At 42.5% G+C, this 15,077-nt stretch overlaps 1 protein-coding gene and 1 long non-coding RNA gene across 5 annotated transcripts in view; one reads left to right on the plus strand and one right to left on the minus strand.

Annotated features, from left to right (window-relative positions):
• The window catches only part of SEMA6A (semaphorin 6A), a 214,032-nt gene that overhangs the window by 39,886 nt on the left and 159,069 nt on the right, over window positions 1–15,077 (plus strand). The gene's annotated exons all lie outside the window — the stretch shown is intronic.
• Window positions 3,860–6,942, minus strand: LOC115073007. The gene is made up of 2 exons (XR_003851916.1): window positions 6,403–6,942; window positions 3,860–5,433 (listed from the first exon to the last, which is right to left on the minus strand). It is a non-coding gene; the product is annotated as an uncharacterized LOC115073007 (long non-coding RNA).

Genomic DNA, 15,077 nt, shown 5'->3' on the forward strand with positions numbered 1-15,077 from the left:
AGTCAAGAATCAAAAGACCCTGAAGGTGAAAAAATGGTAATTAAAGCTTGATAAATGACAATGCGGAGGCTTGAGCTCTGCCTACTAAATACCAAAATGGAGAGCATTCATGGGCGTAGAGAGAAATGTAGTCAAGTCAGGGTCGCTTTTGATGATTTTTCCCTTTCCCATTCCTTTCAGTGGGCATTATGTTCATACTAGGAGACCACAGGATAGATTAGTAAGTGTGACAAATATTCACATCCGTCTTGATCTGAAGAGTCCATCGTTAGTAAATACATAAACAGCATGGAAAATATAAACCAAAAGGTGCACAAGACAACATTTTTGCTGTAGGACAAGAAGCACAAGAGGCCATGATAAAGTGCGAAAAGCGAAATATAAACCTTAAATAAATAAACAAATAAATAAATAAATAAATATGAAGTTTAAAAGGAGGCTCAGAGGAAATATGTGGAAATACTTCTTTATACAGAGGGTATTGGATGCTTGGAATTACCTACCAGTAGAGGTGGTAGTAAACAGCACATTGACACATGCTTGAGGCAAATACATAGGCAGGAGAGGAAGACAACTGGAGATCTTTTCAGGTTAAACTGACAACTGGAGATCTTTTCAGGTTAAAGCACCTTTAAGCTTTTAACCAGTATTCACTATCGTATCACTTTATATTTATTACAGCCTTTACCTTCTTTCCAGCTTTTGTTTTAAGCTTCCAAGTTCTCTGTTCCTTGTTGATTGTAACTTTGACTTATTCTTATCTTTTGTTATGTATAGTTTTACCTAAATTGTTCCTTCAGTTATACCCTTGTTAAATGTAAACCGATCCGATATGGTTATTTACTATGAAGGTCGGTATAAAAAACTGTTAAATAAATAAATAAAAATCTGAGTTCCACAGCGGATGGGGGCACTTTGGCAGACTGGGGGGGGGGCAGATGTGCCAAAGCGGTTGTATTTACTCCCACCCCTTGAGAGCCACAAACAGATTAGGTTTTCAGGATATTCCTAATGAAGAGACATGAAATAGATTTGCAAGCAATGGAGGTAGTGTTCATGCAAATCTGTCTTCTGCATATTCATTTGGGGTAACCTGAAAACTTGAGAGTGAATACCACAGTACTAAATGATTTTTTTTCCGTTCTGTGTCTATGTACATCTGATTCTAGGTGGGTCAAGGAGCCCTTATTTGTGTTACCATGTTTTATGTGTGTTGTGTTATTTTCCTATAATTCTTGGTTGGGAAATACTGCTCAGCCACGGTTCTCATCTTGTTGACGTGTCAGATGCTGTCATCTTTCAGAGAGCTCACAGTCATTTTTTTTTTTTTTTTACCTTAAAACAGCAAACTGATAACAGTATTCTAATCTAAGCCTAATTTATTCCAGAAAATTGAGAACATGCATAAAGGATGTATCTAAAATAGAGAGCCTTCAGAACAAGATAGAGTACATTATTTCCTGTAACTTTTATGGGTTGCTGCTGTAGTTAATATTCAAAGGACACCCACATAAGATGAGGCTGAAAATAATTGATTGCACACGACGTCTTCTTTTTTTTTTTTTTGCTTTATCTTTTCTCTCCTTAGCTTTGAGCTTATTATCAGCTATAGCACATTATGCAGTGTTGGTCACTTTATTTTATAAACATAAAACTGCCAAGCTTTTGTTAAGAAAACAATTAGCTCAATATGGATGCCGATACCTGGTTTATAGAGGGCAGACTGCTAAACTGATAGAACTGGAGCCATCTCCTTTCTGGATAAACAGAGGGGTAGACTCCGGAACACCTTTATCCTTATCTGACTGGTAATCACCACTGTAAAGTTAATTTCTTGATGCTTGCTCAGTGACTGTTTGTTGAAGCAAACTGGTTTAAAAAAAAAAGCATTGCCTTTCTTTGAAAAGGGATTTCTGGATTAAACACCTTCAAGGTCCAGACTCCAGAGTACACAAAGGCCAGTAGACATAGTGTCTGCCATTGTGTTCCCCAGCGTAAAAACAGAATAAATCACAGGGACAAGGTGAGTTGAGATGTAGATTAGTGATTCTGAAACTTTTATGGACTGCCCTTCCTCCTTATTTTTCTTTTCTGTTATATATTTAACCTCTTCTTCACTGCAACCCCCCCTCCCATGCACCCCCAACCAAAAAAGGGCAAATTTTCAGCACAATGCATTGGAAATTAAAGTTATTTCTCGCTTATAATCCATTCCCTGCCTCCCTGGGGGAGGGGAGAGAGAGGTAGAAGCCTGCTCTGAAGTTTGAAGACCACTGATATAGGCCGCAAGGCGTGGAGTAGTAAAGAGGTGCTCTGATTCAGTTGTTAAGCATTTTTTTTATTCATTATAAAAGGTCCTGTTAGTGTCAGTAGGTATGTCGAATGGTCCATCCATAGTCATTTATCTGCTGTGCTCTGCTTCAGTGGATTTGCACCAGTTTTGATAAGGTAAACTAATTATAAAATGTGAAACCAAAATGAGACCATTCATGTTAAAAAAGAAATGTATCCAAAATGCTTATTTCCCAGTTTATATTTGGTATATATATCATATAATGTATATCCTGGCCCTTTATAAGTGTCACTGTGCCTCAAGGTTGCTTACACCGCACTGATGTCATGTTGCTAGCTCCTCCCACTCAGGAAGGGACTCGGCCCGCACGGCACGCATCACACCCTGCCTGTACTGCACGCTTACCGAAGGATTGATAACAGAAGATTATGGAAGTGTCTGTTTCAGGGTTATGCTGGAATCGTATGCTTCTCCAACTTGTTATTTCTTATTTCCTTAATTCACAAAGGCAAGTTTCTTTCTGGTGTGTTAACCACATTATTGCCCAGTATCTTCCTTTAATTAATTTTTAAGAAACAGTTTTACTTAACTAACTTGGCATCTTTGGAGAACTTTATTCTTGGGAGCTTGTTGCTGTGAGCGGACTTCCTGGTAGCCAGTGGTAAACTGGACGTGGACAAATGACAGTGTAAACCTGTCTAGCTGTAACCATAAGCTTCGTGAATACACATGAACATTACGCTGAAGAAGAATCTCTTGTTCTTTCTAGACGTGTTTCTATCTCAGAGCTTTCCCTTCTCCATCCTCCTCCTGCACGCCTGCAGACCTCATGCTTAAGAGTTTGACTGTCTTTACGTTGTGTTGCAAAGTCTCCAACTATCATCAGAAGTGTTCTACAGGGCGTCAGTCACTTTCCAGTAAATCTCCAAATGTATTATAGGCCGGATTCTCAAATGATCTTTGTTAGATTGCCACAGTTTTGAAACCATAAAGTTTAAAATGGCCATTAGTTTGATATATAGTGCTTCTCTGTTCTAGTTTAAACATTGCCACAGGGTGGGAAGAGTGATGTTTGGGGAGCCCTGTGGTGCAGTGGCTGTCACATCTTTCTTTGCCTCACATCCAGTTGCACAGTCTCTCTCACCCAGCCCCCTTGTTCCCCATGGCAGAGCTTCTCCCCTTCTGGCCCCATTCCCCTCATGATGCAACCTGTCTCTCCTCTCTCAGCCTGTCTCTGCCCATATAACATTTACACTCACCCCTCTTGCTGTCTTTCCCCCCCCCCCCCCCCTTCCCCAGCCAGTCCCCTCTTTCAACGGCCACAGTCTCTCTTTCACAATCCCAGCTTCTCTCATGTTGGTGTGGACCTTTCCCCCCTCCTGCCACAGTACAGCGACTTTTACCTTTCCTCTCAAAAAAACATATTCTCACATTTCCTCCTCTGCAGACTCTCTCTCCCTTCCCTTACCTCCCCTCTCTATGGTTAGAATGGCAGGAGCTTTACCCTGTCACTTCTGCCACTTCACCGCCTCTTCTGGCTTTAGCACTTTAACACTACTGTGGAGCTGCAGTCATATTTTAAAACTCGCAGGCTGGCTGATCTTGGAATGTGTAGCAAGATTAGCAGAACCAAGCCCATGAGTTTTAAAAAAGGATCATAGAGCTGCCAGCATTAAGCGTCAAAGGAGAGGCAGATAGGTGTCAGGCAAAGAAAGGCTTCCCCCAGCCTTCATGCTGTATGGGTTCAGGAGATGGGGATAGGCAGGTGAAAGGCAATGGTCTGAAGCCATAGGGAGGGAAGGGGTATAGAAGTAGTAGATTTTTTGACAGATGGGCTCCACTCTTTATGGGTGACTGGTAGCTATTCTCAGACACATAGGCACACGTTTTTAAAATCTCACAGTGAGATTTCATAAAGAATGTTCCATATGCAGAACGAAAATGGCAAGGGCCTAGTGTTGCTTCTTTTCATGTTAAGCCCTACGTAGGTTGCTGCCCCTAGCTCTTTTCATGTCAATGGCCACCTACGGCTTGCTCAGTGGTTCCGCCCATGGCACTGTCCCTGTCATATCACCTAGGGCTGAACAGCAGGATCAGTGTGATACTGCTGGCTGAAAGTTAGACAAAATTCTGTGGGGGGCAGAGGGGTAATATCGTGTGCATTGATTTTCACCTCCAGTGGACCACAGCTCTGTTCCTGCAGAGCGTGGCATGGATCAGTACTATGCTAGTAAAGTGAGTCCAGAAGCGCCCAAGTGCCTCAGCCTGAGTGCCTCACTTGACTAGTGTGTGGTCAGACGCTCATGGGAGCGTTGTGCTACAACAGGCCACACTGCCTGGCTTACTAACCTTCGGCCGGAGCACAGGCTTCAGTGCGCCCAGTGTGTCTCTTTAATGGGACATGGGAACCATGCAGAAGCCTGAGACCCCCTGCAATGGCAGGCCTTGACACAATCAATCACACAGACTGAAATGTGGGCTTCCTGATTTTAGTGAAGATTCGGGAACTATAAGAGAAAAGAAATAGAAAAGATGGCAATATCACTTTGGTACAAAGGAAGCCCATTGAATGAAAAGAAAAATGGTGTAGAGAGAGAGAAATAAGCGAGAAAGATTGACTAAAAGCAAAACAGCTCTTCTTTAGTCGAGGTTATGTCTTCCTGGAGATCTTAGTTGGCTCCTGCAGAGCTCCTATTTGCATGGTAGCGCTTGGGAATTTTATTGCAGTCTGTTGAGGGATGGCCCTGAGAAGCCCCCTCTCCTACCACAGCAGAGCAGGACTCTCCCTTTCTGTCCATGTTCCACTTACAGCGGGAGCTCGTTGAGATCTGTTGTCGCTTCCACGGTCTTTAAAAGAGAACAATTTGAAACACATTTCACCAAAGTGCAGCAGCAGCAGCAGCAGCAGCTCATGTCTCCGCCTTGTTTTGTCTCCACAACTGTTTGCGATCAGCAGCTGCATGTACTGCCGCTTAGCAGAGCCCCGGAGGCAGGACGAGATCTGCAAACCTCCAGACTGAAATTGTTAATTGGGTTTCTTGTATGATGATTCTTATTGCAAGCCGGGACTTCCAGCAGGTGTACAAAGAGCCAGGTCTGGCGTGTCAGGTTCATATCAACAGCAAGCGCGTCAGTTCATGCTAGGATAAAAAAACAAACAAACCCACTAGAGTTAACAAGGGCCACGTTCAATGCCTCCAAGGCCCTGTTTTAATATAGATTTTTTTTTTTTCACTAAACGGGATTCTTAAATTTAGTATAATGCAGAGAAAGAAATGCCATCAGGCTGATGTTGAAAGCCCATTATCAGTAATAACAGTGCTGCCAGTCATAAGCACAGAGACTAAACTTTTTTGTGTTGACTAATTCCCAGGAGCATATAGCATTAAAACTAACTTCTGAGAGAAACAGAATGATGATTACAAGCGAAGAGAGAGAAAAATATATATATATTTTTAAAGCCGTGTATTTCAGAAAGGAGGTAAACTAGCCCCCCCCCCCCCCCCTATCGATAACTTAAAAACAAAACCTGCCAAGAAACAGAAATATTTGAAGTCTGAAATGTTCAACTGCTGCACTTTATTTGCCTCAGGGAAGGAACGACGCAGGATCCCTGCTGCATTTCATATAACACAGTACTGTGGCTGTATTTATTCTTTAAAATGAAGTGTTGCTCTTTCAATTAAAATGCTACATAGAAACCCCTCCATGAAGAGCAGCATTCAAAGCCCTCAGCCTAGGCGAGCACCCAACGCAGTGCCAAACAGATTTTCGTTATTAGACAATTAGCTATGGCTTAACATTTAATTTCATGTAGTGGTGTTTATGTGCCGTCCTCAGCCCAATCGAGGCGGCTCACACACACAGTGCCATTGACAGAATAAGTATAACCAATATGAAAACCCGCATTTTTGTTACGGTGATATTTCTGTTTTGTAAATCACCCGGAGCTGTAATTAGAAAGGGCAATTAAAAACAAAATCGAGATAACTAAAACCATTGAATAAATTAAATAAGTAAATAAATACAATAACAAACTTGCCAGGTAATCCTAATGAGATAGAAAAAAAAATGTTAAAACAATGTAAGTCACATTTAATAGTTAATACCAGTATAAGCCTGCAGACAATAATGTCCCCCTTTCCAGTCATTTCCAGCGTCAGCATTTCAGTTTTGCAGCCACAAGAAGGCCAGAGTGGTGAATGTGCAAAATCACCTTCCTCGTGGTAGTGCTGAAATATTTGTTAAGCTGCACTTTGGTGCTTTTCTTTTGCTCTTCCGCGTGCTTTCTTGAGCTAGGAGGGGGCCTGACTCACAAAGCTTCCCACCCCATAAACACAGAGAATGGGAGAACAAACAATAAGCCTTAGTCAATCGGCACCAAAGTGGGACTTGTCCGCGCCCCCCCCCCCGATATGCAGCATGGCTTCAACATTTTTACTGGAGCAGTTTTGCTTCCATTTCAGTGCAACTTGTCCGGTCTGACCACAAGTGCATCGTGCACTGAAAGAAGATGGGGGCAATTTTAAGGCGAGCGAGCAAGGCAAAGACAAGCAGTAAAAACCGCGAACTGGAGCGTGGTCCGGCTCTGCAGATGAGGCCTCTCTTTTGGGTAATGGAAAGCTCTCTCAAAGCCTGCAGAATTTAGGGTTTCCTACCCTAGTTATCCAGTCATGTGTAAGACATTGCCAAGTGAAATAGAACCACTAATTAGCATCTGAACCTCTAATGACAATAATGCGTGCTCAGTATTGATAGACAAAAGTTGTGTGGGTGGACTGTTAGTATCAGCACCCAGTAATTAACCCATTGCTTTGTTATTCTAGGGCAGCAGCACAAAATGTAGCTTTTCTAATATCTTTAATTCTATCAAGCATAAGGGCACAAGTGCCTCTAAGAGTATAAAGTTTTTAAGGCAATGTGCAAGTCAACTTTTAGAATTGTTTTTTTTTTTTTTTTAGGGAGGGGAAGTTAAGAAGGGGTGTTTTGTTTTGTTTTAGGTTCCTAGATTCTGGGCAAAAGCGTTTTGTGGTACTGCCTTGAGTGTTTCCAGACACTGAACTTTCAAACAGCACTGCTGAGGTTGGCTTCATGTTCTGGAGGCTGATTAGTGTACTTGGACTGTGTTTTAATGTGGATTTGGATGTGAAGGTGGATTGTGTTTCAGTGCTTTCTGAGTTTAAAACTGATGAGGACTTCTTGGCAAATAGTATGTGCTACTATTCTGAGGATTAGTACATGCAGCTGTGCAGCCAGGAGTCCCTCCCCCCTCGCAACTGGGCAGTGTGCAGGCTTAACGGGCCTGTACAGGGCTAGTGAGGCGTCCTCTCCCTTGGTACCTCGAGTCTTGGGGGTCCCACCTTGGGGAAAGTGGGAGTGACCAGGGTTATGGCTCTTCCGGACCCCATCCCCATTCAGGCTGCTTGAACATCTCTATCATTCCATTTTTTTCTCCGTCCTGTGGTGATAGGTGGAGTGGCTGGAAACATAGGTGCGGCCTTGTTAGGTTTTGCATGGCAACCCCCACAAGATGTAGCAGCCAAAATGATTTTTTATTTCCAGATGGTAAAAAGGCAGCCCCCTTCGCCGCGCCAGGTTGACTTTAGAATAGCACTGTGTGACCAGTTACAAGCAAGCTGTTGCCTTGCTTTCCTGCTGTCTAGTGCTTCAGACTTTCCATTTAACTAAAATGTGCCAATAAAACAATGATATACACAGTGATTTGACATAGCAGGGGCACTTTTCCCCAGGCTGCCGCCTTCTCAGGAATTCTCCCTTTGTTTTTACCCCTTTCCATTCTCTCCCCGTTTTATACCTTACCCGTAATTCACTACATCAGGGGTGGCCAACCCCGGTCCTCAAGAGCCACAAATGGGCCAGCTTTTCGGGAAATCCACAGTGAACATGCATGAGATAGATTTCCATACACTGCCTCCATTGTATGCAAATCTGACTCATGCATATTCATTGTGGATGTCCCTAAAACCTGGCCTATTTGTGGCAGTTGAGGACCGGAGTTGGCCACCCTTGCACTACATCATAAATCTACTGGCCTCCTACTACATACACCACCTCCCCCAACACACATACCCCCTCATCCAATCCCTACATTTTGTAAACGATAGTTACCTATAGTGTGGCCGATTCTTCTTAGAGAGCCTCTCTGATATGGCTGCAGATTTGCTGTTGGAGTGCTCTGTTTACAACTGTGTGCCAGAGCTGCAAAAAGCTGGCAGAGTTGCATTAGTTTCACAACCCTATCAGATCCCGATGAGATTATGTGCAGAAAGCTCCAGCCCCTCAGTGGCTTGGATAGATTGGAGCATGGCACTCAGAGTTAGTAAGCAGTTCCAGGCAGGCGGCAAGGCTTTGCAGCTTTTTGTTTTGTTTTTTTAGGTATGGCAACCAATTTTAGGGTTAATAAAAGATGATTTTGGAGGAAGTTTTGTGGGGAAGGGAGTGGGGATGAATTGTGTCCCTCTACAAGCACTTATAAATGAACATGTAAAAGGACAATAATGCAGTGAATTATACTGCGCATTTTAGTTGACTAGTTCTCAGTAACTTTATGGGTATAGTATGGCCAATTAGTTAACAGAGTTGTTCACTTCTTGCAGCATCTGTTTCTTTTCTGTACTGCACTGCTGCTGGCTGTTCTTCAGCCTCCTCTCTCTTTGCAAACCCTTAGGTATTTTGTGTTGAAGCCTCTTAAAACGTTTGCTTTCCTGTCCATATAAATGTAAAGTGCATTGGGACAGAAACTTAAAGAAAACCAGCCTGCCCTGTCTGAATACCAGGATTTAAAAGCTGTGTCTGTGATTTTTCCGGTATTGTACCCAGATGCAGGCAGGAAAAGGCCCCCTGGTGGCCAACATCCATTGCTGCTGCAGGGCAAGCCTGCTGGTATCCTGCTGCGAAAAACCAGGCAGACCAGAGTGCACTGCTACCCCTTTCAAACCCTGATACCCAGATAGCATAGAAAACTTTTAAACTGCAAGATTATTTTTATTAACCTGAACATATCTGTGAAGTGGAGCCTTGCAGTAGCAAAAAATGGGAGGGGGACCAAACAATGTAGTAGGATATATATATATATATTTTTTTTAATTTTTTTTTTGTAAATAAATGATGTCAGTAGCCTTGGATTTGGTTCAGATTTGGAAGAGGAAGCCAGTGACAGTTTCAAAAGATTTCCTCTTGCCTGGGTGTACGCTCACTAAATAAATAAGCCATCCTTCAAGTACACAGAGATAGGAGCTGAAAATAAAGCAGGGGGAGTTGGTGTATGTGCAAATTGAATGTGAGAGGCTGCCAAGGGAAGAATAAAAAAAAAAAAGGGCACAGGAATAAAAGAGACTGTTCAGAAAAGAGGAGAAAAAGCAGCAAAGAGACGTTGGTGAACTGGTAGGATCCCAATATATCGTCGTCACATCTGGAGACTCAGGCACATGTCCCTCTGACGTTTTGGTGAGCTGCCAGTAGCCGCCACCAGTATATACAGAAACCGAGAACAAGGCATGGCAGCAGGTAATGTACCTCATGGTCCATCTCGCCCGCCAGGTCTCCCTTCCTACTGAAATAGCACAGACTTATTTATTCTTCAACTTTATCCTCATTCCTCTTACCAGCAAGGGTCTCCTGTGCTTGTCCCATGCTTTCAAGCATTATCCTCTCCAGGTCAGCTGGCTCCCTGTCTTTTGCTACTTTCTCATTCTTTTGTTATCTAGCTGGAAAACGGTTGGAACCAGCAGTTAACATTTTGCATTTGGGTGCAAATCAGTATTGACTATTTTTTTTTTCTTCAAATGCCTTGGGTTTCTACAAAAAGTTTCACATGGCCCCATGCCATTGCCTGTCCATGCCAGCTTCATTCTTTTTGCTTGCTTCCGGTAGAAAATGCAGCTGTTGGCCTGGAAAGTTCTCTGCTGGCACCTCAGTGCACATGCTGTGTTACAGAATATTTGCCGATTGTTTGCAATGCTCCCCCCTAGCCATGCACACACACATGTGTACCTGTCGTTTAATTGACAGGAAAAGTATGGACATACAATGTTTTTTGTTTTTTTTTTGTTTCAATTCACGTCTTTCGTTTTCAGCCTGCTTTCCAACCAAATTTTATTTTCTGTGAGGGAGGTAGTTCAAATTTTTTTGCATTGTTTACCAAAACGAATAACCCCAAAATGTTCATTTATGAGCGAAAGTTTGGTTTGGGTGACCTGAACGAAACTGAAAATTGGCTCATTCAGATGAATTTCTCCATTTGGATTATCCAAATGCACTTCCTTCTGTGGATATAGATTTGACATCCTGAGGTGTAGGAGAGTGGTGGTGGTGGTAGAAAATAACTCCAGGAACCCTTTTTATTTCACACATGCTCATGCACATTCCCACATGTTTCTCCTAGTAGCTTGCATGATTACAACACTGTGAGCAAATCCGCAGGCTTTACCATGCATAAAAAAAAGCATCATGTCCTTGCCATGCTAGCGCCCATACAAAAAGCCGTTCAATGTCTACGTGTGTTGTGCATCTTGTCTTTTGCTGCTGTGAACATCTTGCTGTTGACAATGTAGTACCTAAAGGAAACAGTAGCACACTCAGCTTTTTAAGGGGAGCTGAGGCTGGGATTTTGCCAGCTCATTATATGTCAGGCCTTTTTTTGAGTCTCCGTGAATCAGTCGCCCATTTCTTGTTTTGTCGGTATTTATTTTCTTCATTATTTCCTCACAGTGACTTCTCAACACATTGGCGATTCTCTGCTTTTGTGTTCCCGAGCCATCCTCGTCAAACTTAGAACGTGCTCCCATTGGTCGGAGCCCACTCGTCCAGCTGACAGCACATCATGGTGCGAGCTTGAGTTCCCATGATTGTGGTTTGCTGGGACAATGGTCTTTTTCTTCACAAGACTTATGGCCAATATCTGGTCTGCCTCATCTATTTAAAATCAGCCAAGCAGTAATCCCAGTGCTCAAGAGTAAACTCTTTGTTAGCTTGCAAGTAAACAGTAAATTCCACTGCTCCTAATTAAAATAAATACAAGGGGCTCAACTCAGTAAGCCACCACTTGATAGGATCCAATGGGCTTCCAGCCAGAAGTACAACCACCTGGGCTCAGCTGATTCATATCCGGTGTCATGAATGGGAGAGATGCATTAAGGTAATTTCTATATGTATAAAATATGTCGGAAAATACATATTCATCATGGTGTGGCATCATCATGCGACTTTTAAAGGCATTACAATCTCTTCTTTTGTGATAATGCCCTGAAAAATCATAAAGATATTTTGAGCTTTACTTCACCTTTCTCTTGTGAGTGGAGATAAAGAGGGGCTCGGCCTCAGCCTGAAGCAGGCAGATTACATCGCAAGAGCAGTTTTCTAATTTGTAGTCCAGTTGGTCCAGTCTGGCCTGAATTTCAGTTTCTAATTCCATGAACCTCTGTGCAAAGTGCTGTCTATGTATCACAGGGAGTGCAAGCCTACCTCGCAGTATTTTTAGTTGAATGAAATCCATGGTAGCATAGGCAAGTGGTGAGTTTCATGTTAGAATAGCCTCAGGTGGAAATACATTTAGTAAGCAGGAGGTTCTTGGAAGAGGCTTGCTAAAAGCAATTCACTCCGGTTCCCCGTTCTCAAGTGGAAATGAGAGGGCTTCTCCCCCTTTCACACAGGGTGCATGTATGGAGCCCACCATCTGTCCCACGTTTCACTCTGATGCCTTGTACTTTGTTGTGACATCATCATTCATTTGTGGTTTGGACGACTGCCGTTATTTCTGATTTCTGGTGAATGTTTTGAGGAAGAAATAATAGGCGATAAGAGAATGCCAGTAAACACAGTATGACATGCAAAACTTGGTAACACTAAAATGCCATACACCCATGAAAAAAAACTACATCTGGGTTTTGTAAAACCAAGGTTAACTACGATCCATGTCTGACAACATTTCCATTTGGAATAGCTGATCTGGCTCAGATGGTAAAGCAGTACTTGTACCATGCACCGCAAATCTCATCACCAGTTCGGTTCTGCTTTGGTCTTAATTCGTACCCGATGAGTCACAGTAAATTTATCCTGGCTCTTATTCTGTGAGAACTTGTGATAATGCTTAGTCACTATGGGGTCAATTTTCAAAAGATGTATTGGATTAACTGGCTCACAAATTTAGCCAGTTAAGAAAAAGACAGGTCCAGAGTGGGGTTAGGTCAGAGGATAGAACTGACCCAGTTAAAATTGAGTGGAAAAATAGCAGGTCTAAATCTTGATGGACAAAATTTATTTGGCCCTTCAGCAGGATATTCAGCCCAGAAACTATCTGGCTAGTTTTGCCAAATGTCCAGCTAAAGATAGCAATGTAAAATTACTCAGGTATTTTCTGCTACTCAATGGAATCTATCCCTAAATTTAGTATTTTTTTGATAGTGCTTTCATCAAACCCTAAAAGATCTTTCTGTGCTCCATCAGCTTGTCCAGCCTCTAGTGCCTGTGTTTCTTGAGGTTTGGGCTTAAGAACTTATAAGATGCCACAGGTAGCCCATAGCAAATAACTTTGGGGTATATAAATATTATGATATATAATAATATATTCACTAAAACATTCACCTCTTCAACTATGGGTAAACTATTGTTATTTGAAAAAAAATGGCATAAAAATAATACCTGTGCAACATGGACAGCTGCCTATGGCTAGGTAGCAGTATTATGCTTTTATCCTTTTACTCAAAATATTAAACTTGATTTCTTAGGCCTGTTTAACAACTTGCTTTACATAATTGAAATGCATTACCAAAGCTGAAATAAACATGGATAACCTTATCTAGATCTTCATCCTCGCCTTGTTTTCTGAGTGACACAGGATTAGACCTTTGTCTGCATTAGGACACAGTGCGATGATGGTGCCTGGGTACCAGTGGCAGGCAGCTGTTGTGAGATTATAAGGGCAGTCACATGGGTAAAGTTACAGAGCTTGTGCAGACACTGACTGTCTTCTTTGTGAAGCAGAGGACACTGCGGGCTTATCTCCTGCCTGTGCCAAAGTCTAGGTCCATCTGTGAAATAACGCAGATTTCAGTGTAATGCCAGTCATGTGTTCAGCTGTTAATTGCTGTCGTTTGCTGCCTGGGGACTTGCCTGTTTTAAAGATTACGACTGCAGAGACATAACATAAACCAGACAGGTGATGGTGCATGGCTGTTAATAGTGCAGACACTGTAGACCTTGTACGGCAGCTATCATGGCACTGTTTCAGTCATTAGCTGAGTGGATACTTGAGCCTAATCAGCATCAAAGGGATGTACACCAACTCCATTTCATTAAGTTAATTTACATGACTCGGCTTACCCAAGAATCAAATTTTCCTGCGCTGTCAATCTACTCACTCTCAAAGGAGGTAGGGGGGGAAAGACAGTGGAAGGAGGCATGAGAAAGATGGTAATTCTGTGGCATATATGTGTGTGTGTGTGTGTGTGAAGTTTCCAAAGTTAGCATTATTGTTTCCTTCTACTTTTAACCTAACAACTTGCAAAGGGGCTATAGAAAGAGCTTCCAGGAGCTGCTTTGCCTGCACGCAGGAACGGTTCCTCCGGCTACAGGCTCATCATCGACAGGTGCTCAGAAAGATTCACTGATAACTGCATGATGCGGCCCCAGGGTTTGAGATGAAGGTAAATGTTCTTACAGCAGATCTAAAAAGTAAAACATAGAGGAAGGATGTTCAATATGAGCCTGAAACTCAACTGGCTCTTGGGCACCACCACTGAAGTTTTGCCGAGGCACACAGCAGCGGGATCTTTTCTGATCCGCGGCTCACAATTTACCTTTTGTAGAAAACCGTTACCCCTTGCAGCATCCTGTAATCTCTGCAGAGCCAGCATTTGATAGATCTCAAAATGTCAGAACTCTGTTTCTTTTCAGAAGGGTTTTTGCATAAACAGAGATTGGGGAAAAAAAAAAACAACCCCTGAAAATAGGAGCAGCTCTGTTCTTTGCAAGCAAATTTCTTTCTTAGATTATTTTGTTGTTATTGCTTGCATTCTCACTGCACAGACGACTGGACTTTCATCTGCTGGTAAAATTATCTGCTTTCGTTGGTTACATTGGAAGTATAAAGTAAACCTTCCCTTTGAAAGATAGGGGAAAGTTGGGGTGCAGAATGCCTCAATCGGCCTTTTTTTTTGTTAATAAAAAAGGTGCTTGTGTCAATTTCTAATAGCAGGTTTGTTTATCATCTGCCACCGAGAGCCTTAAATGTCAGAATTTGTCTGGCCTCATTGACATGTCGGGCAGTTTTCCATGGAACTTGAGTAGAAAGTCATCCCATAATGCAGTGGGGCCCACTTCACTCTACGCCTTGGGCTCCCGGCACCCACTGAAAAAAAATAACCAGCCATGGCCCTCAACCACCAGGCTGAGCAGATGCTAAATATTCAGTTAGCTTCTGTCACAATAGTGAAAGCTGGCAGGGGCCTCATGGGCCCTTTCTATATTTTGTCTTTTGAAGGAGTTTGGGGGGGGGGGGGGTTCCTAATAGCAGGGAGGTAGATTTTAAATCAACAGCTGGGAGTGAATGAGTGTTACAAAATTGCACTCACACTGGAATTAAGAGGCATAAGTCATAACTGATGCAGTGATCTCTTGGCATTTGTATTGTCTCATTCCCAGCATACCAATCTGTAGTTGCAGCTATGACATTCACATTTCTTTTGTTTCTTGACTCGTGAGTTCTAATTTCAAATTATTTTTTTATAATGGGGACCCATCGGTTTTATCTTAAGATAAAGCTGTA

This window comes from Rhinatrema bivittatum, chromosome 1 (assembly GCF_901001135.1).
Source record: "Rhinatrema bivittatum chromosome 1, aRhiBiv1.1, whole genome shotgun sequence".
NCBI classification, from domain to species: Eukaryota; Metazoa; Chordata; class Amphibia; order Gymnophiona; family Rhinatrematidae; genus Rhinatrema; species Rhinatrema bivittatum.